The sequence below is a fragment of the Neopsephotus bourkii genome, unplaced genomic scaffold (genome assembly GCF_033783945.1).
Source record: "Neopsephotus bourkii isolate Nb327-2 ecotype Australia unplaced genomic scaffold, CSIRO-AGI_Nbou_v1 NB_1279, whole genome shotgun sequence".
Lineage (NCBI taxonomy): Eukaryota > Metazoa > Chordata > Aves > Psittaciformes > Psittacidae > Neopsephotus > Neopsephotus bourkii.
In genome coordinates this window covers 5,559,578-5,586,348 of record NW_026901764.1, presented here as the reverse complement: position 1 = coordinate 5,586,348, position 26,771 = coordinate 5,559,578, and the positions used below count along the sequence as shown (strand labels likewise).

The 26,771-nt window shown below is 37.0% G+C and overlaps 1 long non-coding RNA gene across 2 annotated transcripts in view; it reads right to left on the bottom strand.

Moving 5' to 3' along the window:
- The window catches only part of LOC133218655 (uncharacterized), a 57,382-nt gene that overhangs the window by 8,842 nt on the left and 21,769 nt on the right, over positions 1-26,771 (bottom strand). Inside the window, exon 3 of one of the 2 annotated variants that reach the window (XR_009727236.1) lies at positions 25,561-25,679. The exons of the other annotated variant lie outside the window; for it this stretch is intronic. This is a non-coding gene — a long non-coding RNA (uncharacterized LOC133218655). Of the gene's footprint in view, positions 1-25,560; positions 25,680-26,771 lie in introns of those variants that run through there. 2 annotated transcript variants of the gene reach the window in all.

Genomic DNA, 26,771 nt, shown 5'->3' with positions numbered 1-26,771 from the left:
GGAAAAAAAATTACCCCAGTCATGATTTTGGGATATGCCTTGGTTCTGATCATTGGCTAAAGCCACACAGATGATCCCATCATAAATACAGAAGTTTTATCGATTTCTCTTGATAGTGGTACATTTCTCAGAATACCTTCTTTTCCTAATTTGGAGTGATTACAGTACAAGGTCACATGCTCTTCCTTTGACATGCCTAGACATATGAGCAGTCCTATTGACAGTGACCTTAGGATAACTGAGATGATGATGCTACCAAGTATCCTCTGTAACTAGATCCAGTAAAATTCACTGAAAAGAAATATTTCAAGCTGGCTGCAGGAGATGCCTGCAGAATATAATGTTCTTCATACACTTAAGTGGATGTTCCTCCTGCTTATTTATGTTAATCTGATAAAAGTATCTTAGCTAGAAACATCTTAAGAACAATTTTATCAGCTTAGCTGTCCAGTAAGGAGTATAACCTGGGACATGGATAGAGCACAAAGAATTATAAAAGCCTTGAGTATATGCCTGTGTATGTACCCATGTGTAGAGTGATAAATTGGCACTAAACCAACCCCCAAAACCCTTTTTCTTTTCAAAAGCATGCATCTTCACAGAACTGCAGCATGTAAATTAATGGCTCTTATAAATCTTCAATAAGACTATAAAAACCGCAACAAAATACCTTAGACTTAACTATGATGTAAATCATATTTCATCTTACTCCAACCAGTGATTTCCAGGGATTTATTTATGGCAATATTTTTAAAGCTGTCTTCTAATGAATGAGATATTTTTTCCCATGAAGCCTCTTCTTAGATTGCCTCATGAAATTATTTGTCTACCAGTGAAATACTCCTTGCAGTCTAGAATCCTACTCCATTATGAACAAAGCAGACAGCTGTTTTGATTTACTTTCTTATAGTCAGCTGTCTTGACCCTCATTTAATGCAGACATATTAAGAAGATTAAGTAAATAGATTCAATTTGCTGTCAATCAATATTACATAGGTAGCATGTTATTTGTGATCATAAATAGGAAATAGCACATGCTAATTGCAAAACTATGCGTCACAAATAACTACAAATCTGCTTTAACTGTCTCTATTTCGTATTACTTCAAAGTAGCTTTAACAACCTTTACACTCATCTCACTGAACCAGAAAACCTGATTAGGAGTACAGAGTGGAATAACAGTTCCTGGAAGCTGATTACATACATTTTGCTTAGTGATTATCAAATCCTATCTTCTGATCAGGTATTCCTAATCTCCCTTCTTCAGAATACTATCTCCCTATAAGTGGGAGATACTCCATTGGTTTTCTCTAAAACATAAATGACCTGAATCATCACTGATAAAATTCTCAATGGTCTAGGGAAATGACGATTCTTTGCCAATTTTCCCACCCTGAGATTTCATGTTTATAAAGTGTACAGTGTAGATCCCATTGATGGATAATTATTTGGGTTTAAATATAACAACAGTTTAAGAGGCATAGAAATGTAAAAATTAAATAAATAACAAGAAAGACTGACCTTCCCAGTTGTACAGTTTTCACTGAAAACAGTCATTCAGTCAATGATTTTTTTCCACAAATGCAGAGGAAAGAGAATGAGTAAAACAGGTGTACCTTACAACTGTAAAGTTCTTGCACAGCTCATGGACATTAGTACGTTGCATCAGTGTTTGAATAGGAATTCAAAGGAGTTGGACTGTATAGGAATGAAAACTGGCAAGTACTTATAACTTGTTCATTTTTGAGAAATATGAATTCATTTAAAAAATTGAAGAAAACCAAGGGTTTCCAATTTCTGTACACAATACGTTAGGAAAGGTAGAGAAGGGCCCTAAGCTAAGCATTGAAAATGCTCCTCAACAATGAAATGTTATAATGCTCAGGTATATGAAATAGCTATAGAAGTAACTTAGGAGTCTTGCAAGACTGTATAAATGTCTCAGGAAAGATATCTGCCTGTCCATATCCTCCATCTATGCCTCTTTGGGAAAGAACAATAATATAATGAAATACAGTAATTTAATTATTTGTATATGAGAATTTAGATAAATTTATATATAATATTTATTTAAGAGTTCCCAATAATCCCAGTGTCTTTTGGCACATAGAAGCACAATTTTAATCATCTGGCTTCATTTTGCCTCTGCTAACAATTCTTAACTACATGACTATTAATATCTAATTTAACTAATAACAAAAATCAGAGAAAACTTTATTCTACTCATACTATAAGTTGAAGACTTACCTGCAGTATATTGACTACTCCCATTACCATAAATGCAGACAAGCATTTAAAATCCTTTTTTTTAATAATACAAATGTTTTGAATTATTATAATCCTGTTAGTTTTATTACATTTTTCTGAAATAGTTGTATAAACATTGAAAACACAGAAAATCCAAGCCAACCAGAAAATTATTTGTAGTGCTTGCATAGATAATTATTCAGTATCTTCAATCCAGATAACTGAGTCTTTTTTTTTTTTTTTGACAAATTACCTATTGTTCCTTTATCTCACTTGTCCTGAAATATAAATGTTTTGTGCATTTTAATGTAATATGTTTCATATAGATAGCAAAAGAGTTTAAGATTACAGGTACTTATTAGGTAATCATTCTTTATTAGTTCATTCTTCATTAGACTATTTTTAAACAGGCAGAACCAAATTAAATGAAAAAATATTACGAAAATACATCATTTTAGTTATGTAATCTACTTTTTTTTTTTTTGTCATCTGTACTGTAGTTTCAAACCTGAAAACTTTTCCTCTGGTAATTTCTTAAAGATACTTTTACCAAAAAATTCATTGGAACATTACTGGAATATTGGGAGGGAGGAGGAAATGGTAGAGATTGTGACTAGTGGGAAAGCTGGATATTAACATGACACAGAAAAAAGGTGGGATTTTTAAAGGTACTGTAAGTGTCTATTTGAGAAGCTGGGTAAGTATGAATGCCAACAGAGCCAACCAGACACACTAACTGCAGTGGCACCAATTGCATTGAGATGTGTGATTCTGTGCAACTAAATGACTATTGAGCAATATTGTGAAAAGCCTTCGAACAGCTAAGGTAGCTAACTAACATTGAAACTCTTTTCATTAGTATAATATTTCTCTTGTCTCACAACACAGGGACACTTTGGTGTTATAAAAACACTGTCCATGTACTTCAATTGGAACAATTACTCTCAGGATGAAATGATTTTTAGTACACTTAACTGTGAAATATAGGAACATTCCTGTTCTATTGCTTTCTGCATACTCCTGGGACACTGCCTAGCAGGGCTAATGAGTCTGTAACTGAAAGCACCAAGTTAGGTGAGTAGAACAGCAGTAAGTGGACTGACAGGACAGTGTTCGCTTTGCTGGGGAAGACCTTCCCCTCGTAACAGGGAGAAGAAAAAGGGGAGGATTAAAACATTGCTCATATGATCTTTAATTAAACATATTTTAATTTCATCGTTTAGACTTTAAAGAATAAGTGTTGAAGTTATTCTTAGTAGGGAAGTGGGTACAGCCTGCAAAGCAACATGCTCACAGTAAAAACTTTGAAGTCCTTACTTTACAAGCAGAGAATATATCTAGGAGAGAGAAAATAAAATTCAACTGCCAAATCTTATGAATGTTTACTGTAATTACAAAGATTATTTCTGGCCATCTATTTCAACATGCGTGAAGCCACAGAAGGATACTACTTCCAAAGTTTCTGTAGTTCCTCATGACAATACAGTCCTGCTTCCTATTCACTACTGCCCCCAGAGTCAACTGAGGCTTTAAGCCAGGCTTTTGTGGTTAAGAATTCAGAAAAATGCTGAGACAGAGTGAGAGGTGACAGGAAAATAAAAATCTGGGAAGAACACAGAAGAGAGAGGAATTAACAGCAAAAGAGAAGTTAAAGCTGACAGCAAGTACACCATAACACGTTGAGCTCCAAGGGAGCAGGAGAGCCACATGTAGCAAAAAAATGGGTAGTATATGTGAAATTTTTTTAAGCTTGTGATTTATATTGTTTGAATAATTTTAGCTGGCAACACTCTTCAACACTGCAGAAACCTACAAAATAAGGTTCTTTCTTGCACCAAATTTTCTGGACTTAGGAGGGATAGAATTTTTTCTTATGATCCTTATAACAACATTTAGAGGAATTTAAATTACTGTATCCTACATCTACTACAGACTTTCGAAGATTTGTAAATGGTAATAGTTTTTAACTGCCTATTGTAGTATTTATTAAAATTTCTGCTAAAAATTCCACTGCTTAGCATTCATGGCACCAGTGTGCATTAAGCAAAAGATGATGAGCAAAAATTAAGTTATGAAATGCTTAGCAAGTTTAGCAAACCATCCTTTTTGAGCAATAAAATTACAAGCACCTGCATGCTCTGGTATCGAATTAAGTTTCCTAAAATATCTTTCTTACTGATATGATTTAGATGTTTCACAGAACATTAAAAAGTTGCTGCAATTGTTCAAGTTAATGTGCTGTTTAACAACTGTCATGACAGGTCAGAGAAAGTTTACACAGCTTCTAACATTAATGACTTATGTTAGCGATAATAGATGTGCTAAATAGCTTTTAAGATTCTCTCACTTGGCAAAAATTATACTACTTTATGATTCTTCAAACATGTTGCAATAAGCAGTGTATTCTTACAGTACATAAGGGGAAGTTTTATATGTGGTCCCTCTAACCACCAGTAGATTACTGGCATTTACTTGCATTCCCTTGCCTTCTGTGGCTGCAGCATAACATTGATAAACTCCCACACAAGCATGCTTGTTGAAAAGACCAGCTTTGTAAATGTCTTTGTATTTTTAAAGCATTAAGATGGGCATGTTAGGACCTTCTATTTTATTCTCACTCCAACCCATCCCACATCATTCCCATTGATTAAAACAGAGCTACTTCAATCCTGCCTACCCAACACATAATTATGGGCAGCAGTTATATATCCCTCTGGCAGATCTTTACATCCTTTAATTTCTTGAAAACTTTTAAACCACAAGCCCTGAGGGACAGGGACAGTTCTTTGCCACATGTTTTTCTCAGACCTATCAGAGGCTTTTTGACACCATGGCAATATTTAACCACAAACTACGTCAGTCAGTGGTGCAGCCATCTTGACTCCTCAGTTAAGGCTGGGGATTCCAAGCCTGCAATTAAGATGCTTCCAAAAGAAAAAAAATGTTACATTTTAGCCTCATTTCTCTGTTTCTTAAATCATGAACAGAACTAATGTAGGGCATTTTTTTCTCTTTTCTTTCTATTTCCCTTTCCCCAATCCCTTGTAGAACATCAGAAATGAAAATCTAGAATTTCACCGATTTACAAGATCCTTTATTCTTTCATCTTGTCAGACTTACTGCATCTATACAATTTCCCTAGTAGATTAAGAAGCCTTAGAGGCTATTGCTCAGATTAAGCAATAGCTTTTACTGTAAGCTTCTTATTCTCAATGTTTCCATCTTCGACTCTATCCACATGATTAAACAATAAGTGTATTATATCTTTCAGTACATCTGTCAGTTCAGGTCCCATCACATTTAGCCTATTTCTGACACTGCCCATTGCAATGAGACTTGGTATCTCTCCTTCCTATAGAAAACGTATTTAGTCCAATTTTCAATCTTTCTACAAAATTGTCATGTTCACTGATGCCTATGTTATTTCATATGCTACTTGTAAAAACATCTGCTGCCACTTTACGCCATCTTTCAGTACAAACACTCTATAACAAGGTACTAGGCAATCCCATTACTTAAATTACAAGTGACACTGGGTAGGTCTATTCAGCCAAACAGAATACCCTACCTTAAAAAATTATGTCAATCTTCTTTGGACATATCATCATAGAATGGTTTGGGTTGGAATGGACCTTAAACTCATCTAGTTCCAATTCCCCTGCCCTAGACAGGGACACATTCCACTATGACCACATTGCTCAAAGCTCCGTACAGCCTGGCCTTGAACACTTCCAGGGATGGAGCAGCCACAGTTTCTCTGGGCAACTTGTTCCAGTGCCTCACCACCCTCACTGTAAAAAACTTCCCAATACCTAACCTAAATCTACCCTCTTTTCAGCCATTCCTTTTCCTACCACCAGATGGTGTTTCAGAAAATCCAGATTTCTTTTAGGCCCCTTTTAGGTACTAGAAAGCTGCTGTAAGGTCTTGTATAAGTGAATTAATTTTAAGATAGTCTGCTGTCATGGCAGCAGGCATGATCCTATCCACAAACTTTCAGTAGTTTCCAAAAGAAGCTAGGCTGACAGAATAACATTACAAAATCTACTGAAAGAAGACAGACCAGCACCTTAGAAAATGGAGAAAATAAAATATTCTAAGTGTGATTTATTTCTATTTTTTCCAATTATGGCTGGATCCTCAGCAACTTGATCATAAAGTTAAGGACTAATACAAAAAGGCATATGTTGGAAACGTCTTATTATGAAATGTCTCTGTAGGCTAGGAAGAGTATTCTGTTTTTTACTTAAAACATTGCTATCTGAAAACAATAAGGATGTATTTCCTTTTTTTAGCCACTAATTGTGGGTAATTATTAATGTATTTAAGTAAACTTGAGACATCACGATGTGCCAGAATCCTAAAACTTGCAGCAGCTTCAAAAATAACATTCTTCTGGCCAAAATTTCAGGATGAGTCCTCCAAAATGTGGAGGGTATCTTCTGACCTAGTGGTTGGGATAAGGTTGTCAATAAATAAATGACAGATCTGAAGGGGACCCAAATATACCTCATTCAGCAAATAAAGCTCCAGTAAGTAGCATCTGGCTGCTACCCATCATTCCACTGACTCTGAGAAAGCTTCATCCCTCTGCTGCTGTCAGTGAAAGAGTAAAGCCAGAAGGAGGGCAGCACTTTCCAGAAAAGAGGGAATGGAGGGAGTGGGAGGAAAAAAGAACACCATCAAAAAACAAAACCAGACCTTAATACTTGTGCTTGATCTGTTGAACAGAGACTATCCAAGTGTAAGTACTTAACAGAATCAGCTGAATAATACTCAAAGCAGAAACAGTAACTTCCTTTAAAAGGACTCATGCCAGGATAGTGTATGAACTTCCCTGTATTTTCTGTGTCCAGAAAAGAGCTACAGCAATCAATCTTCACCAGAAATTACTAAAACTACAACCAGAGTTCTAGTCGGGGGGGGGGGGGGGGGGGATGATGGATGGGATGGAGTAGGAGGGTAGAGGTGGAAAGGTTTACATGCAAAATGATTCAGACCAGTAAGACTTTTGATAATGAAGGTGAATAAGGGAGGATATAGCAATTGTGCTTTTGCTCCACGGCAATAATGCCTGAAATAGAATCCTAGGTCATGCATAAAGCTCCTAAGCACACTGCAACAATGAAAATTCACTTCTTGTTCAACTCTACAAGGAATAAAAGATCAAGCAAAACAATAACCTCATTAGAAAAGCCAAGAAAATGAGCCTTAAGCAGCTATTGATTATATAACAGAAAACAGTAGCATTCCAGACTTCCTTGACACAATGAACAAAAGGAAAAAAAAGATGGTCAAAAAAAAACCCCAACAAAACCTCAACAAAACCACCACCAACTACAGTCAAACAATGTAAGTATTCAACACTTTGCATATCAGTCTTTAATGTCTTATATTTCTTCCTGTGTCAGATAAAATATGCTTTTTGGTAACATTTCCATTTAAAAATCTCCTCCTTCAAACCAAACCCTTGAGTGTGCTTTTCCTTTCCAGCTCCTCCTACTGTCCGCTTTTCTAGAAGCAGGGTAGCAGCTGCTGCTTGGCCTTTTATCTCAGTGAAATTAAACAGCATAGAAATTCAATAAAAGCCCTGAGTTAGCTGGAATAATTCCACTAAAATGACCATTTTTAACTCTGCAAATACTCTTTCCTGAGTTCTGGAAGGCCTGTGGTATGTTCATCCTCTATCTGGCATAAAAACCACTGGAGCAGATGTAGGGCCTCACTTTTGTAAGGAAAACCCAGCTAGAAGACAGCAGTCAAACACCAACAAGAACAAGTGGGAAGAAAAGTAGGAGCCCAGGTAAACCGGTACACATGGAGAAGCAGCCTTCTTCCCAAATCATGAATTCCATACAGAAGTCTAGAAGTCTACTGGTGGGATTGTGCCTCCTAATTGCTCCAGACACAGAACTCCCCATAGCATACAGTCTCCACAATTATTATACCAAATCATCATCTCTCATTCCATCTCAGAGCATCTCTTTACTCCTGCTCTCAGGCCTCCCACTGTCAGTCCCAACCACAGGCTGCCCTTTCTTAATGTCCTTGCACACAGGCCTCAATGCAGAGGGGTTGTGGAACTTACAGGAGAGGGAGAGAAATTATCCTATACAAAACCACTATTTCTACTATTCTTTTTCTAGGGTTTTGGGGGAGTTGCTTTGTTTTGATTTTTTTAATCATCAAACATCATAGGGCTTAGTGTGTGCTGTTTCACAATTTCAGATTTCTACATTTCTGTGAAGGTTAAAAGTTGCTTTTAGTTCTGTATGAAAACCGACATCACAATTTCATGATTGAATGAACCTCAGTGTTCAGCCAAAAATCACAACTAACAAACTGAAAATCTCAAGATTTGGCACCACTCTACATAAAGCTCCATAACATAACAGCTGTTGGGAATGACTCAGCCTCTTCCCAAAGGGAGCTAAACACAAGTTTGTCTTGAGAACTGCTGAATTTAGTTATTGGTCTGATTTGCTCCAAGATCAGAACTATAAAAAACCCAGGAGAAGGACATCCAGTAATCCAAGGCAGAGCAATGACCTAAGATACGTAGGAGTGCTAACCTTTAATATTATCTATAAATATTATCTCTGTAGGAAGGGAGTCATTCCAAGAAATTACAAACAGCTTTTGCAGACTAAAAGGTGGCAGGGTCACTTTCCTCCAGTTACTCACAGTACAGAGATTGCATCCAATTCTAGTGCATTGGATTCCAGCATTTTTAAGATTAAAACACAGTCATATGGCTGCTTCTTGGGGAAATATGTCTTTAGGCTAAGACCTGATGTCATATATGCAAACAGTAATGCATATTCATTAGAGACACAAATAAGAACATAAAAGCAGATTAATTCCAAAGTCTGACATCTCCAGCTATCATGACCTACAGGCTTAAATTGTGCATGTATGGCATCTTGCTCGTCAGTGTAAGTTTGGCTTGCACTTCATGATTAACTACAAATCAGGCATATATGTGTAATTTTTCTATATAATTTGATGTTATCTGTGTTAAACCTGGCAATATTTATTGTGAAGGCTTACTCTTCCTGTTCCCATTCAAACAGTAGTCAAACACCGCTGGATTTGCCAGTCTATTTCTGCTACATGTTCGAAAGCACCATCTTTCCTTTTTAAACCTTTCATTAAATGAGCTGCTAATGCAGCAAGTCCAGTTATTTAGGTTTGATCTACTGAAGAGTTACACAGCAAAAAAGAACTCTCTTGAGGTCTGTTCACTTGAATGGGGACATCAAGTCTACAACAATCTGTGGCAGCCAATAGTAAATGAAAAACATCTTTCATCACACTTACGTACTGAATAACTGAGATTAGTTAAGATATTTTAAGTAATTATTCAACTTCAAATTTGCAAACTTATATGCTTAGTCCAGAAACTACCATCTACTCTGATGGATCCCCGAAAAAAAGGACACAAAGTCGCTTTCATCAAAAGCAACCATGACCTCCACTTTTCTCGAACTATACCAAACTATTATCTTCATAATGCTGGAAACAAGAGAAATCAATTTGTGTCTTAACTGGATTGGCACAGTATTAATTTTGATATGGTAACTGAAACCTGAAGGGCACAAATAGTCAAAATAGTGTGGATTTTACCACGTACATGATTTCAGCAGCTACATAAGGCTCTACAGTGATAAAAATTTCTCATTCAATCATAGATTTATTAGTCCTTTCGTACACATTCATTTTAGTATGAAACAAATTTTCACCATGCCATATATTTTGATAAGGAGTTTTCCATGTTTTAAGGTGCCATAAATTGCTTATATGTCTGCAGGTATGGCGACTGTGTTGATACCCTCTTTAGATCTGCCTTAAATGGACATCCAGTCCTTAATTAACACTTTCTGTTCCTTAGATGAAGTGCCTTTAAGAAAATTATGGTAGAAGCTTTAAAAGACAATGTTGTATTTAGAATTTTATAAATATAAGCCCAGTAAAAATATAAGCCAGAGATTCTTCAGCTTTGAAGTATTCTTTCCTTGTTTAATTTTTGCAGCTCATTCTTGTTGCTATATTTTAAGCACTTTGTGCATTTAAATATTTGCAGTTGCCAGATTTTGGTCACTGGGTCACAGAGTGGTCACAGTTCTCTCCAGCATGAATGTCACTGGAAAAATTATAAAGGCTACCTAGATGCCTATTCATTCACCAACTATGATAATTTAGGAATGGTTTTGATTAAAAATATTTATACTCTAGTTTTCACACTTGCAAGTGCTTGTTAGCAACTTCTGACATATTCACAGTTACAGACAGATACTCCGACATCTGTGAGGTAACTACTGAAAATCAGGAACTAGGAGAAAGTTAGCACCATCAACTAAATACAGAATTATTATCTTCCCATTCTTGTGTTACCCCAGAGTAATAATCTGAAGACAAAATAAGCTTAAGCCAGTATTCCTCCAGTAAGTAAAATCCAGTTTAGGCTGTCTGCCTGCACGGTTTACATTATCGGAATGAGATATTCAATAGGAAGCTGGTAGGGGAAGGGACAATACAGGACAACAGCAAAAAAAAAATGGGTGCATAATTTTAATGCAAGCCAAAGAGCCCATTCTTTCCCATACCTCCTAGAAAAATCAATAGCCATCACAAATTATCTTCATGCACACCAGCAGTCTTCTGTGTTTTGGATGTTTGGGACAACCTAACAAACTGAATGGGAGAGGATCTGGGCTGAATCCTTTACTAACATTAATTTATAGGAACAACAAATGATATGTATTTTATCGAAAGGGATCCAGAGTGCATCATTTCAACATTACATTCTGAAGTTTGTATCACAACCCCTCTTGCCATAGGGCTGACCGGCAGTTAGATGAGACAAGTATTGACTCCCAGTTTAAAGGCTGGAGAGTTCAAGTCAGCTATTAGACACCACCAGAGTTTTACAGGGTGAGTTTGAGAGATGCTTTGATTGTATCTTTTCCCAAATCTGTTTTTCCTTGGTAAAGACAAATCACACCAGGGTGTCATCCTCTCCTCTCTCCCTAGATTTCTGCCCACTAGAAGGGCAGAGCTCTTGACCCCAGCTGCAGCAGAGCGCTCTCTCATCCCAGTAAGTTTCCCTGATCTCTGAATATGCCAGTACCAGCAGATAAACACATGAGAACAGCCACAATCTTCCTAAATCAAAATAGAAAAGCATGGACAAAAGCTAGCTGACTAGATGTATACCACAATAATAATGAAGATTTGTCTAGAAACAATGTGGGATTTGCTTCCTGTAACCTATGCTTTCAGTAGGTGCTTATTAAACATGTTTAGCCCACATCAGTGAATATTTGGAACTGATGCAAGTTGCTGCAACCCCAACAAAAGAACAGATGGCTGTGAAAGCTGCTGTTCATATGCCGAAGAACTCATATGTATGCAAATTTGTGTTGCAGTATATATCATTAGAGTTTTTCACAACTATCCCCTCTTACTTCAATGTACAATTAAAATATTAAAGTCCTGGTTTTTTTCATCTTGCCAGAAGCAGTAATGAATATTGAACACATGAACTTTCCTGTCTCACCTTGTCCCTCAAGTCTGCAAAAGTGAAATCTAGATCTTAAGCTAGAACCAAAATATGCCACAAGAGCTTCCCCTTTGTTGCATCCTACCATGCTTTCTAATTGTGCTTCTAATGCAAAAATAAGGAGAAAACAATAAATAATTATCTGAAACATCACCTGAAAGATTTTCTGGCCAGATTTATTAAGCTAGAATAGTAAATCTTTTTCTTATTATTTTTTCTTAGTTCTTGTACTAACACGGCCATTTTTTTAAGATTTTTTCTCTCTAAACCCTTGAGACTCTGCTAACATTAACTAATACATAAATCGCGTAAAGTCACATTTAATTCAGTATCATGCTTTAGAAAAAAACTAAGGAGCACAGTTCTTGTGCAAAATTATAACATAATGCATCTAACACCAACTTAGCTACTTAGCTTCATACTATCCGACCATACGATACCAATGCTTTTTTTAAACTCCCACACAAATATATCCACAAATTGAAGCACAAGCAAATATTGACTTTATCTGAAGACCAGTGGCTGTTCTTGTGATTACTCATGCATACTGGCAGCATTTGTAACCACCAATATAGGCAACAGAAATTTTTACAAGCATAAGATGAGTAAACTATTTGTCAAATAATTAACACAAAACTTGTTATTACACTTCAGAAATGGTAAAGGGTTCAAAAAATATTTGATGCAGGGCTTTAACTTGTTTAGGCTCACAAAAAAGTAAAGAAAAATATTTTTCTTTTTCTTTCTGTGAGAGAAGGAAGAGAAGGGAGAAGAAAGAGGAGGCATTACTGTTATTCTTGGCTGTGGGTCAGGCGGGTCTGATTTATTCTGCCGAGTGCAAACAAGAGTGGAAAACTACTTAAAGCTGAACAAAATAATATTAACAGATTCTGACTGATTTCCACCTGGTACTACGTGGGGAAAAAAGACACACATTCATATGGCAATATTATTTTGGTCTTGGTGATATATGAAGAAAAAGAAATGTTAACATGAAGCAGTGTGCAAACATTCATCCAGCCTGAAAAGAAGTAGCAGCTAAAAGGTTAAATTCTACATTAAAATAAGAAAAGAATGCTAAAGATCAGTATGGCCAATAGCAGATGCCTGACACTAAATTCATACTCAGCCACCTAAATCAGCTATTGTGGATTTAAATCAGTTGTTGTGGATCTTCTTATGGATCAGCCATAAGAAGAAACATTTGTAATTCTGATCTCAGAGTCCATTCTGATCGGAGTGCATGCACAAAAGAATATAACAATATTCATGCACATACATTTGTCTGTAGTTGCACAATGTATTTGAGCGTGTCAACTTATCTGAATGAACTATTCATATTTACTGTTATATATTATTTCCACTCTACAGGATGTGAAAATTTGCAATAAAGATATACTTAAAGATTCCACTCTTTATTAATTATAATTCAAATGCAAATGTGTTGATCTAATAAAGATGGTGGTACATCTTACATACCAGATAGTGATGTCATTCCCTGCACACACAAGTAGGCATGCAGGATACATACAAAGAGAACAAAAAAAAAAAAAAAGAAAGAGAAGAGAAATGAAAAAAAAAGGGGGGAGGGAGTATGCACACTAATTGATATGTTTTCTAGATGTAGAGAACACTGGTAATGCAAAGTGTAACCACATTGCTAGGATCAAGATCAGACAGTCCTGTACCAAAATCTCAAAATTCATTGACTATTGATATGGCTGGAGTGATTCAAGTGGGACAAAACTCACACAGGTTTCAGAAATGAAGTATTAAAAAAATCTTACAACATCATCTTGTCCATGCAGCCTCCAGCCTGTAGCTGACTGCTTGTAAGACAATAGAAATGGCAAAGGACAGAAACAAAGGTCCCATTGGGGTGAGCAGTCTTGACATTTGCATTGGAAAGATTTGCCAGTATAAGGATGATAACATGTAACAGATTTTAAAGGACCAACCAATTGCTAGTTAACATAGTCATAAACCAGCACTACTGTCAGCACTACTTAGCTGGCAACTAAGTACCACACAGCCACTTGCTCACTCCTCAACCCCAAGCAGCTATCAGTGGCTCCCAGCCAATTCCCCCCAGTTTATATACTGGGCATGACATTCTGTGATATGGAATATCCCTTTGGCTAGTTTAGGTCAGCTGTCCTGGCTGTGCTCCTATCCACTTTCTTGTGCCCCTCCTCTCTGGCAGAGCATGGGAACTGTAAAGTCCTTGATTTAGAGTAAACATTACTTGGCAACAACTAAAACATTGGTGTGTTACCAACATTACTCTCATAATAAGGGCAGAACAAAGCTACTAAGACAAAAATTAACTCTATCCCTGTCAAAACCAAGACAACTACTCTTATTTTCGCAGGAGCAATTTGTTCAGCTCTGTACAAATCATAAAAAGTCCTTGTTCTGCAGGTCTTTACTGCAAGAAGCCAGCTCTTTAGTTCCACTGCTATGAAGCCATTAACACTTCAATTCTGTGCAAGAGCAAAATTACAAAACTCCAATCTGGCAGGGTTTAGGATGTCAGTGCATATAAACGAAAGATACAAATGGAAAGGGAAAATGCTTCAAGGAGACTCAGAAGGTTACTGGGAATTCTGAAAAACCTTCCAAAATGCATCCAGTGAAAATAAAGTATGACATTGACAATAAGATATGAATAAGAATGATTTAAAATTCACATAAACAGGAAAAGAATGAGGGGTTTTTTATAAAGAGATAACAGAAAATAGTTTTTGTTCAGTGTCATTGTAAAGAAAAAATCATTATGGGGAATACAAATTACACTAAATTCTTCACTTAAAGAACAATTCCTAAGCATTAGAATTATTACTGAAAGAATTTATTAGAAATATAGGACAGTATTTCTTTCTGTAAAAATATCGAAGTAGAAGATCTTTTTCTCTGTCAGATACTTTTCCATATCCTATTTTTAAGGGTGGGTTGAAAGAAGTGAGGTTAAAGTAAACAGAGCCAGAACTTCCAAAGATAAAATCTGGTGATACTGAAGTAGTTGCAGATATTGCTGTCTTCAGCTACTCTGCCAGGATTATTAGTGCCATCATCCCATCACATACATGCATGTCTCGGCCACCATCAGTCAGCCCAGCATATTCACACAAACTGTCAGCAAAGGACACCAGAGCAACCAGGTGCTTTTCCTGGAGAAAGGTTTTATGTTGCCAGCTTTGTTCTGCCTGCAACCTCAGCTGACAGCATGGGTAGGCAGCTGGAGAGAATCATGTCTTAACTACTCATTGCTAAATCTGCTCTACCTTATTGGTCCAAGTCCTTTATCTTTTTTTCTCTAAAGAAAGAGCAAATCACAAAACACAAAGCTGAATTGAGCCTTGGTTAAAACAGGTGCAAGTGCAAGGACATCAGAGGAATCTTTCAGTTATGCCAAGCCACAACTATGCATAAGAAGATAGTAACCATATGGCATAGGAGGAGAGGAATTACAAAGAAAAGTCCCTAATAGCTCTTCCATATTTAGCCTGGGAGGAAGGGGGACGAAGGCAGAAGAGTAGAGGAGGGCACACAGCCCCCTCAACCCATCAAGAAACATAAGATATGAACAAAGATTTGTGGCTTTGCATCTGCAGGCAAGCATATATTCTAATCAATCAAGTCTGCATTTCAAAACCACCAAGTGGTGCTCATCCAGCAAGTCACAAAGCCCAGCTATCAGATACTTTTCTGACTTTGGATGTGTGTATATACAAACAGAGGAGCTCTAAGAAACTGTTTCCTTTTATAGCCTCCAACCGCTCTCTAAAACAGTGTAATAAGTCTCAGTGCAGTATAATTAAACATACCAATGTCTTGGTGACCCAGGAACATTGACAGGGCCCAGGTAATGCGGGTAAATACCACTGTAATCTTATTGTTGAGCAATACGGTTTTTAATTTCAGTTCACCCATATTGTAGGGATTTATAAAGATTGGCATAAACTTGCTGAAGCCAACACTGGGAGAAGTGCATCACCGCAAAACAAACCCTCAAGATAACTTGCTACCTGTTACCTGTGCCTTTTCCTGTGGGTGATAGCTACCACTGACTTCTTCAAAATTTACCACAATCAATTCAAGGAAGAGTGTTTTTCATCTACACTCATCAGAATATTTTATACAAGACTGTAAACAAAAGACAGAAGTCTCAAAAGGCTGTTGGTATACTTGGGCATACACTAGAGCATTGACTGGAGCAGCTATAAGCACTAGGGCATAGAGACTCAATGTCATAACACAGGTACCTATACTCCCAAATAGCATTATTATACTAGCAAAACTCAAGGGCAGATCAGCTCCAAGGCAAATTCAAAATTCCAGACTTCATTAGTCAAAAGAGCTCTTTTGGTTTGTTTGTTTGGGGGGGTTGCGTGTGGGTTTTGTTCATTGTGTTTTGTTGGTTTTGTTTTTTGGTTTGTTTGGTTTGGTTTTTCATTCTTCTCCTTAAAAAAAAAAAAAAATCAAGCTTTATACATAGGTATTTATTTGATAAAACAAAAAATAACAGGATTACTGGGGAGGCAAAGAACCCCCAGCAAGAAACAACTACAGGTGTAGTTCTATGAGCATTTCTTGCAGTGGCAATGCCAGTTTGAGTAGTTCCTTTCTACCTTCTTATCATCCCCTCAAGTTGTGCCATGCATTAAAGAGATAAACTTGCTCATGTCCACTGTGCAATCGCACAAATAAAATCACAGGCCATGATGATTCTCCGAGTGCCATCAGCTCAGGGAAGAGGGATGCTTAAATCAACAGTGGCACTGATGGCAATGTTCAGGAGTGTATGACATAATGTACAAGTCAAGGTAAAATTCAGTGGTAATATTTAAGGCAATTCCACTCAGTCTAGAACATGGTGCTGAAGGAAGTGATGGAGTCAAGTGCTGCAAAGTCTGTAACAAAAGTATTTTTCTTTTGTTTTGTTTTGGGTTTGTTTTTTTTTGGTTTTGGTTTTGGTTTTGGTTTTGTTTTGTTTTGTTTTGTTTTTTTGGTTTGTGTTTGTTTGTGGAGTTTGGGTTTTTTTTTGTAGGCTTGTTACAGGCAGGGAGGTTGGGGGTGGAGGTGTTAGCATTAATCCCCCTGAAACTTTGATGGTAAAGCACCAAGCATAGGGATGTCACCCTCCAGAAGTTCTGACAAAATAACAACACATCTCAAATATATAGGGACCTCTTAGCAGCAATGGTAGCTTAGGATTTTTCTTTCCCTTTCCCTCCTGTTAGCCTTGCGTTTCATTTGTCGTCACCTTCTAGTTGTGCCAAAGTAACCATTTGTGGGGCCACTCTGTGAACCGGAACAATGAATTGCTCAGGGTTTTAAAAAAAGCAGGAGACATTCTTTGACTTAAATTAATATGGTTACAATGTGCTTCAGCAGTGAAAACAAGTGGTGGGAACCAGGAAGAACAAGCACAGGAACTGCTCAAGAGAGAAAGAACTGCCAAGAAAAGGTTCCTCAGTATCACTGCCTCCAAGACCATGATTTAACCTAATTAAGTTAATTAGCTGGAAAATTTGAGAGAAAGAGTATCTGGCATTTAAGAGAGGGAAAAAAAAAAAAGTGGAGCAGGGAGGGCTTGTTAGCAGAACTGCAGATAACAGATCATCAGCTGTGCAGAAGAGAAAATAGCACTGTAAACAGTAAGATCTGAAAATTTCTCAGGGACCTGATTGACATGCAAATGTGCTCACCCAAATTGAATTAGAAATTATATATGGAGGAGAGCAATCTCCTCTATCATGTAGCCACTACAGGAAATGAAGTCAGCAGATATGTACAGAATGAGCTGCTAATGAACTTTACTGCACTTCACATTTAAGGAAGCAGCAAGAGCACACAATGTCCCAGGACTATCACTGTAAGAACTCATTTCTATTAAGATTCTCACTTGAAATAATTTTAAATCTTCTGGGTTCCTGACATCACTGTCCAAATCTGAGCCTTAAACCCATAAAACTTCCTCTGAACTAGTCACAAGAAATTTGAGCATCAAAATAAGTCTAGTGTATATATATACATATGTATATATATGCAAAATTTTAACTGTTTTAAAGATCATGATCTTCATGAAGTATAAAGAAAGCTTCTGAATGATTTTATCAATGCACGGATTTTTAGAGTCAGGAAATCCTAAATAGCATAAAGACTTTGATAGAATTCATTTTAAAAATCTCATTTTGTGGAACACAATACAAGTTTTCAGGACAAATAAGTTATTCAGAAAATTATAACCATCTCGGAGAAGGGCTTTGTAAGAAAGTAACTTTATCACCCCAATTACAGGAGAGTAAGAATTCAACCATCACTGCATCTCTATGTGGCTGCAATGTGATAATTACAGATCTAGAATGAACACAAGTGAAATTAGTCAGAAAATTATTCAGAGACGACATACAAAGAACAGACAGGATTAATGTCTTAAAGCAAAGAAGAATATTTACCCAATGATGACAAATTCTCCTAGAGGTTTCATTATTTGCCACTAGATAAGGCATGTTATTTCAATAAGCAGCAAGGTCTTCCTCTTCTCCCTCTCCACAGATGGAGTAATTTTATATTGTAGGTTAGAAGGATTAGAAAGAGCAAGCTGGATCATTCTAAGACCCACAGGGAAAGGCAAACTGAGAAGGTATAGACATTTATCAAGTCCTGTGACAAAGTTTAGGAAAACAGAGAAATGCGTTACCCTGAAACAGGAAAAAAAAGTGTAGTGTCTTAGGGCATGAGCCCAGCTTTAATTATAAGTAGGTCCAAATGCATTACCTTGGGGAAGTCACAAAATTAGAATTCAAAAATCTTTAGACAACTGGATACTACAGGAATTGTCTATTTCTCTGACAGACCTCAGCAATAACTTGTATACAACAGCACTGTGGTAGCTGTAATGCAGAAGTAATACATTAAATGTTACAGAGATATGTGTGAGCAGTGCTATTTGTGCAGGATCACTTAGGAGATAACTCTGTTAAGAGAGCAAAATGGGACTTGATGTAAAGTAACTGAAATTAACAGGAGCCTATTCAGCAGTATGTGATAAACCAGCGCAAATTTTCTTACAGCTTTCTAGGTATTCTAGGAAAAGGCCTATTGCCACTACTATTGAACAGTGATCATGGATTCTTTTTGGCTTGAATTGCTTACATAAAATCCAACTTGTGGCAAACCAGTTCTAGAATTTACTGGCTCTGTTTCATTTCAGCCATAGGGTTCAGCCATGATAAATATATAAAGAGTAAAGAAAATGGTTAACTAAAATATGTCTCCAAATATCATTCTACTTCATTTAATTTCTTTCTTCTCTGTACAAGCAGACACAAAGCAAGATGAAATTTCCTTCTCTAGTGGGTTTCCAAAGCAGTAAGACATTCTTTGTTATATGGCCGTCTCTAGTCTGAGCTGAATAAATCCAGGATTCACACTTTACTGAAGCTCATTAAAAACACTTTTAATTGCTTTTATAATGTATGGTGACATCCCTATGTCCATTAACCTATTGAAGCTTAAAATTATTATTGTGCTCACTGTCCTTATCACTAAAGGATAATAAAGATACACAGCATATTATTTTAAAATGTTGCCATTAAATGGACAAATAAAGAGTAATTGATCTGGTACAAGCTTTCAAATGCACTCCATATACATGCAGGAAAACTTTCAGGGGAGGCTTCTATTTTAAAACAGAAAACTTCATAGGTTCATGCTACACATTTGCAAAGATTAAATAAGCAGTGTGGCTTTAAGCATTTATACAGGAAACCATCAGCCACCTATGGCAGAGATGGAATGCAAACAAACCAGAAGATAAAAGTTACTTGCAGAAAACAAAGCAAATGTGTAAGAAGTGGAAGGGAACCGATTTGCAAACAGTGGAAAGAGAAATCACACTCTTGCAGAATCATAGAATCAGCTAGGGTGGAAAATACCTTTAAGGTCATCGCTTAACGGAATTCCAAATATAAGTCAGGATTCTGAGTTCATTAGATCCTCACACCTTTCTTATTAGCTACCGTTATACAGTGGCATAACAGCTACATTAAGGTTTGTTTCTTTCTATTATACTAGTAGTGAGAGTTGCTACTTTCACCATTGTGTTCTGCTGTCCAGCTTCTAGTCTTCATTCAGTACAGCCTTTCCTTTTACTTTTTTTTTTTTTTTCACTCTCTATTTCATATGGTCTTGATAGGCATCTGAAGACCTAGGGAAACATGCAGCACACAAATCAGACTACCAACAGCATGTGCATCAGAAAACACTTGATCTCACCAAGGCTGTGATTTTTCTTCTGCAGATAATCCCAGAGATTGCCCATAAGAAAAGGACGAGTGCACCTGACTTCACAGTGACAGGTGTCCCTGTCCACAGCAGAGGGGGTTGGAACTAGGTGATTTTTAAGGTCCCTTACAATACAACCTGTTCTACAATTCTATGATCTCTCTCTGAAGAATATAAACAGGCAGCATAAATGAGGAAGGCAGTATGACTGACTATTTTACTAGCAACAGGCAGCATATAGTAGTTTAATAATTGGTGCATTAAGTAGCAGCTAGACAGGCCAGATTTGGTATGTGCGATTTTAACTAGAGTCACTGCTGTATGCTTGGATGCTATGAACTTGAATTTGGCCATGCCAATTAAAGCTCAGAATTCAAAGCGACTGAGATAAAATTGCATTTTGAAAAGTGATCTCTCTTTATAAATATTCTTCACTCTGGGAGGTGGGTGGAGTATGCACACCAGATGCAGTCTTTGGAAATACAGCTGAGTCATGAGCTAGAATAAGAAAGAAGTTGATCTGCAGAAGAATACAGCTATTTTTTAAACTCAATTGACCAAATGCCAAAAGAAATATAAATAAAAATTGCAAGAAAAAAAACCCTCCAATCTTTTCTTTGCATAGAAAGCAGCAAAGCTACAGGTAACCTAGCAAGAATAGAAGGAAATCTAAATATTTAGAGAATATATATGTGTTATAATGCACAAATACAACTTAACACCTCTAGTTATTAAATCTAAATAATAAACATGGGATTCTGCTGGATTTTAAACAGAAAAATCAGACATTAGTTCATGTCATTTCTTATGCTAGACAAGTGTCTTGGTCAGCAAAGCTATGCCAATAATAGAAACTTCCTATTTGGAAAAAAATATTGTGAAACTGGAGTCATTTGACCAGCTCTAGACAGAAAAACAATGCTTCCACCCTGTCCTCTTTTTTCTTTTTAAGAGATATGTTTTAACTACAGCTAAATATGAACAATGTCCAGCAGGAGTTTGGTTATAAAGTGAAAAAAAATATTATTTAACCATTCATCTGAATTGTGCCATACATTTTTAACAAACACACAAAAGAAAGGGAAGCTTACACAGGTAGCATCATGTCTCCATTATGAACACTGCCACTCCAAGACTACAATACGTGAATAAACATTTTCTTTAACAAAAGGAATGAGAGACAGTGCCTGGTGACCTAGCACAGCTGCAGTGTTAGCCAGAACAGCTGGTTTCACAAGCCCCAACCTCAGCCTGTCACACATATTCAGCTGAAATTAGAAACAGCAGAGTTCAGGGGTTAAGAGACAAGTTTATACAAAACACAACTACCCAGAGCATTACACGGATTAGATAGTGAACTCTTGCTCAAGGGAAGAATTTGTCAGGGAGGTTTTCAGCAAAGGTACAATCTATGGGAGTTTTCAAGCTCTCAGTTTGTAACACATTGTCCTGGCAGTAAGCAGGCTGAGCAGTAAGAGACAATGCTAAATCAAGCACAAATTTTACAGTATATTTCTATGGTTTCTGGTTTTAATTTGATCAGTGCAGCCCACACTAACATATTCTTCCTAAACTTGAAATGCAGTGTTGTGTGCATAACCACCATAATAGCAGCAAGACTGCTGCTTCCTCCCTCTATTTGTGTTCAAGCTTCTCTCAAACTACTCATCCCAGATGGAAAACAAATTTCTACTTTTGATGTCTTTCCCCAACCCTCTGACACTTTCTGCAGTCAGAGGGTTTGTACTTCCCTCTCAGCAGGGAGGAGACTACAAAACAGTCTACAATCACATGTGTAACACAGTTATATTTTAAGTTTAAAGTCAGCATAATTTCTTACGCAATGGAGCTTCACCAGTTTCCTTCTAGAAAACTTTTGTGACATTCAGCAGAGCTTTTCTATGCGTAAGAAGTCTCAAGGTGAGACTGACTTACTCTCGTGAGGACATTAAGCTTTGCAGTCTCCTAACTACTGTTTAATGTATCTGCCTAACCAAAAGATAGGCTGCAGGGAGACAAAGAAGATACGTACTTGAGAGACTACATCAGCAACACCAACACTCGGCACTTGTCAGGCCACACTTCAATACTGTGTTCAGGGTGGGGTTTGGGGGGAAAAAAAAAAATTAAAAAAAAATAAATAAGTATGTACAGGCTGAGGAGGGTACAGAGAAGGGCCACAGAGATGATCAAAGGACTGGGAAGCCTGTCACATGAGAAAAGGCTGAGAAAATTGAGTTTGTTCAGCCTTGAGAAAAGAAGGCTCAGGAGAGACCTTATATCTCCATGTTGCAGTATTTTAAAGGTGGCTACAAAGAAGATGGACACTCCCCTCTTACAAGAAGTTACATGGAAATACAAGGGGTAATAGGTACAAATTAATCCCGGGGAAATTCCGTATGGACACAAGAGGAAATTTTTTCACAAGGAATAAAATCAGCCATGGGAATAATCTCCCCAGGGAACTGGTGGATTCCCCAGTGTTTGACATTTTTAGATGCAGCTGGACAGGGTGATGGAACATCTTGTCAAGATTGTGCTTTTGCCAAGAGAGGTTGGACCAGATGATCCTTGAGGTCTCTTCCAGGCTGGTATTCTATGATTCTATAAACACTGCAGCCTTTGAAGAGTTTATGGTCTTCTGCAACAACTCATCCAGCCTACAGCCTCTTGATCACCTGGGGAAGAACCTCCCCCATTGCTGGGAACTTCCATCACAATCCTGCTAAAAAGAGCAAGCATTACTGCCAATACCACAAACCAATGCTTCTTTCACAGAATATCCCTACTGCCAGTATTTCCTCATATTTCCTCATGCCACTTGTCGTATCACTTAAGTGAATACTCATCAGTCATGGACTCCCTCCCTTTGCCAACAGATATACTGTCTGACATTCTAACACTTTTGTAAAGATAGAATGAAGGGGAATTATATTATTTAAAAATCAGCCCTATAATACGGATCTTACCAAAAGTTATTTGAACATCACTCAAGCAGTCATATCATCATCAGAAGAAGAATTCTGTATCCCAGCCTTCTTATTCATTATCATAGAGTGGGTAATTGCATCATTAACATTCTTTCCAGCTGGAAAACATGCACTTCTACATCACAGCTAAAAAAATACATTGTTCAGAGATGCCTTACACAGGCACTCATTGGCAATCTAAATTTTCCATTTATTAGTTTTCTTTAGTAAAAATTATTACCTAAGTATTCCTTATGCCTTTAAGCAAACTAGAGTATCCTTTGAACAATAAATCCTTCAACAACTATAAACCAGAAATTACTATTTTGGTATTTGGACATTACCATCTCTTATTTATTTATATGAATGGGAAAAAAAATTACTGTAACTATTAAAAGAATCCATATTTTGTACAAAATCAAAACCATGAATCCCTTTATACAGAAAGCATATGGAGGAAATTAATAGCAAGTGACAAAAGCTTGTTTTTTCCTTATGAAAGTTTATGCATGCTGTGATTTGCATGTCTATTTTTATGAAAAGCCAGTTCTCTTTATACAATTAGAACAGCTCTTGAGGCAGGAAGACTATAATAGCCAATAATGACTTAGAACTGAAAAAGCCTCACTGGAGTTATCACTACATCACAGCCTAAGTGTGCTGCATAAGGATAGTTTTGTAAAATAAGAGACAAAAGCAATCTGGAGGAGGAGCAGCATTCAGCTGCAGACATTTTTCCTACTCCTTGGCTGTGAAGATGAATAGTTGGACAGCTGACAAGTTTTCACAGGCATGACTGAGCCCAGTCCTCGACTTGGAATTAAATGGGACTTAAGGCTTTGTCTAGCCAAGATCACCAAACATGAACAAAAAAATAAAACTAAAATTACCTTCACTATTTATAACAGTGTAAGAAAAAACAGAAACAACAAAAAAGTAATTGGGAACAGCACTGTTTATTGTTTAGCTTCGATCCATCATTACTATGGGCTAATGAAAACTGAAAAGAAGGAAAATTAACCCAAATGTTGCTCCAGCCTGGACAATCAAAAGCAGTAAAATCTGTGTTGCCCAAATTAAAAAGTAAATGAGTTGTGTTTACACCTATGATTACTAAAGATTATGCCTTTGTTTTTATAAGCTATCATTATCATACTTTTGGTATTTCATACTTTATCTGCATTCATAACATTTTCTGTTTCTGCTAGTGCCACGCAGGGATGCACATAGCCTATATACAACTTTACCAGGTTGCTGAATGAATAAGGGGGGCCCAATAGTATAGCTAAACCAAGGTTTTCCATATTAATGACAACACCCCACAGCAATATTGAGATGATGAAATTATTATTCTAGTCCTTCCTTCAAGATCAGTGAAAAGCAGCATCAACTGAGTCACCACCATAGGGATTGTCAGGCTTCACCCACAGCCCCAGCAGGCAAGTGCTCAAAGCTAGACATTAAAGCAACTTTTCACTACCTACATGCCCCATCTAGAACTGTGCAGCTAAGAGCTGTTGCCGTACCACTTAATGACTTAATGATGCTACCAACAACAGACTAAATTGAGCTTTTGCATTTACTCATGTCAGAAAATAAACGGCTTTACAGTAGTTTGTACTTCTTAAAAACCGGACGGAGCTAAACTTGCTTTCTTGCACTTGTGACACTTGAAACCAGCCTGACTGGGCAGAAAACCTGATGAATGAGTTCTCCAGTGGAGTCTGGCAAGCAGCTTCCTAACATGTTTATATCCTTCCGGTCAAACAGAAAATTCCACTGCAGCTACATTAAAAATATAAGCTAAAATAAAAAAATAAAAATTAAAAAATTACCAAGTAAGCCTCCCAATTCCTCTTAAAAAAAAAAAAAAAAAAACCTCTAAAAATCTTGGCCCATTTACATTACCTGGGTTGCAAAATTATCCCTTCCCACCCCTAATTCCACCCATAGAATCTAACTGCTTATTCATAGTAAAAACAAATAACTACAGCTTGCTCAATATTAACAGACACGAAAAGAAAAGCTTAAAATAATTACTGTAATCTTAGGTTTCAATCTTGCAAAAAAAAAAAAAAAAGAATTAAGTGATTAATCATTCTCATCCACTTTGCATCTGTACAGCGTCATGTTTCACCTGTATGCACCCTACATACACCCAAGCAGGTTCTACAAACACACAGTAACTAGAATTAGCTTAGAGGCAAATATCCATAGCAGTTTCATTACACTAAGCCAGTAACTACCACCTAAACATCCTATGTATCAGCTAAAAGATTCCTGGAACTGCAACTGCTAGCAAAAAACGAGAGTAGAAAAAGATTATGCTACACAAGAGTGAGTGATGGAGAAAGCCTATGATGCATTATATGACTGTGTATGTCTAAGTAGGTGTATGACATGGTTCAATCTACTAATTCCTTTCCTTTAATCACAACAAGAATGAAAATATTAAAAAGATTCACCATGTATTTCACAGAGACAACTAACCTTTTCTTACGGAATTTGGGCAAGCTGGTGAAGCATCTCCATCAGCCCATTTTCACAGGTGAGCCTTTGGCTTCTCATAACTGGTAAATCCTTTTCAGTTTAAGCCAGCACATGCATTTCTGTGAAGACAAGACTCTCACCCTTTGTCCTCTTGCTCTGAAAGCAGCTTGGTTTGTGTCAGTGAGATCAGTGCACGGGAAAAGGCACTAACAAATTAGAGAAAGGATATTTTGATCTCATTGCTTGAAATTATTGTTTAATTTAAAGCATGAAACTCTGAATCCAGAAGAGATTCCCAGTCTCTGAGAATAGTTAATGTCATTATGATTTTCTTAAAGTTTTTCATTGAGTCTATAAAAGGAAATTTCACTACTTTCTCCCTCTCTATCCAGAAGAAAACAGGCCTTAAGTAGATCAAACTGTTTATCTTGTTATTTACTACCTTTCCTAATATCTTCAACAGCATCTTTTAGCTGATCAGCACCAAGGCTAATATCCAGACATAAAATCATAGAATCATAGAATCATAGAATAGTTAGGTTGGAAAGGACCTTAAGATCATCAAGTTCCAACCCCCCTGCCATGGTCAGGGACACCTCGCTCTAAACCATATTACCCAAGGCCTCGTCCAACCTGGCCTTGAACACTGCCAGGGATGGAGCATTCACAACCTCCTTAGGCAACCTATTCCAGTGCTTCACCACCCTAACAGGAAAGAATTTCCTCCTTATATCCAATCTAAACTTCCCCTGTTTAAGTTTTAACCCATTACCCCTTGTCCTACCACTACAGTCCCTAATGAAGAGTCCATCCCCAGCATCCCTATATGCCCCCTTCTCTGTCCTCCAATACTAGACCAAAAAGACATTTCAGAAGCAGCAAGATTTCTTTTTAAGTAGACATCCATCAAGAACGTATATTTCCTCACTACTTTGGCCCTGAAAACACTGTATTTTCCAGTTTCCTACATGCTGCTTAATATTATGCAGTGTCAGTCACACCACATTATGTCATTTTATATAGCAGGTCAGTGGGAACTGCCATGTTCAGAGATACCTGATATTTTGCCAAACCATTTGGCACATCTCATTTTCATCAATTTGAGTTACTTGTGGATCTTTTAAAAAAAGAGACATAATTATTGGCAACCATTCAGAAAATGGCAGAGAATCTACTGAGTGCTTTCCTGGCCTTCTCATCCATTTATAAAC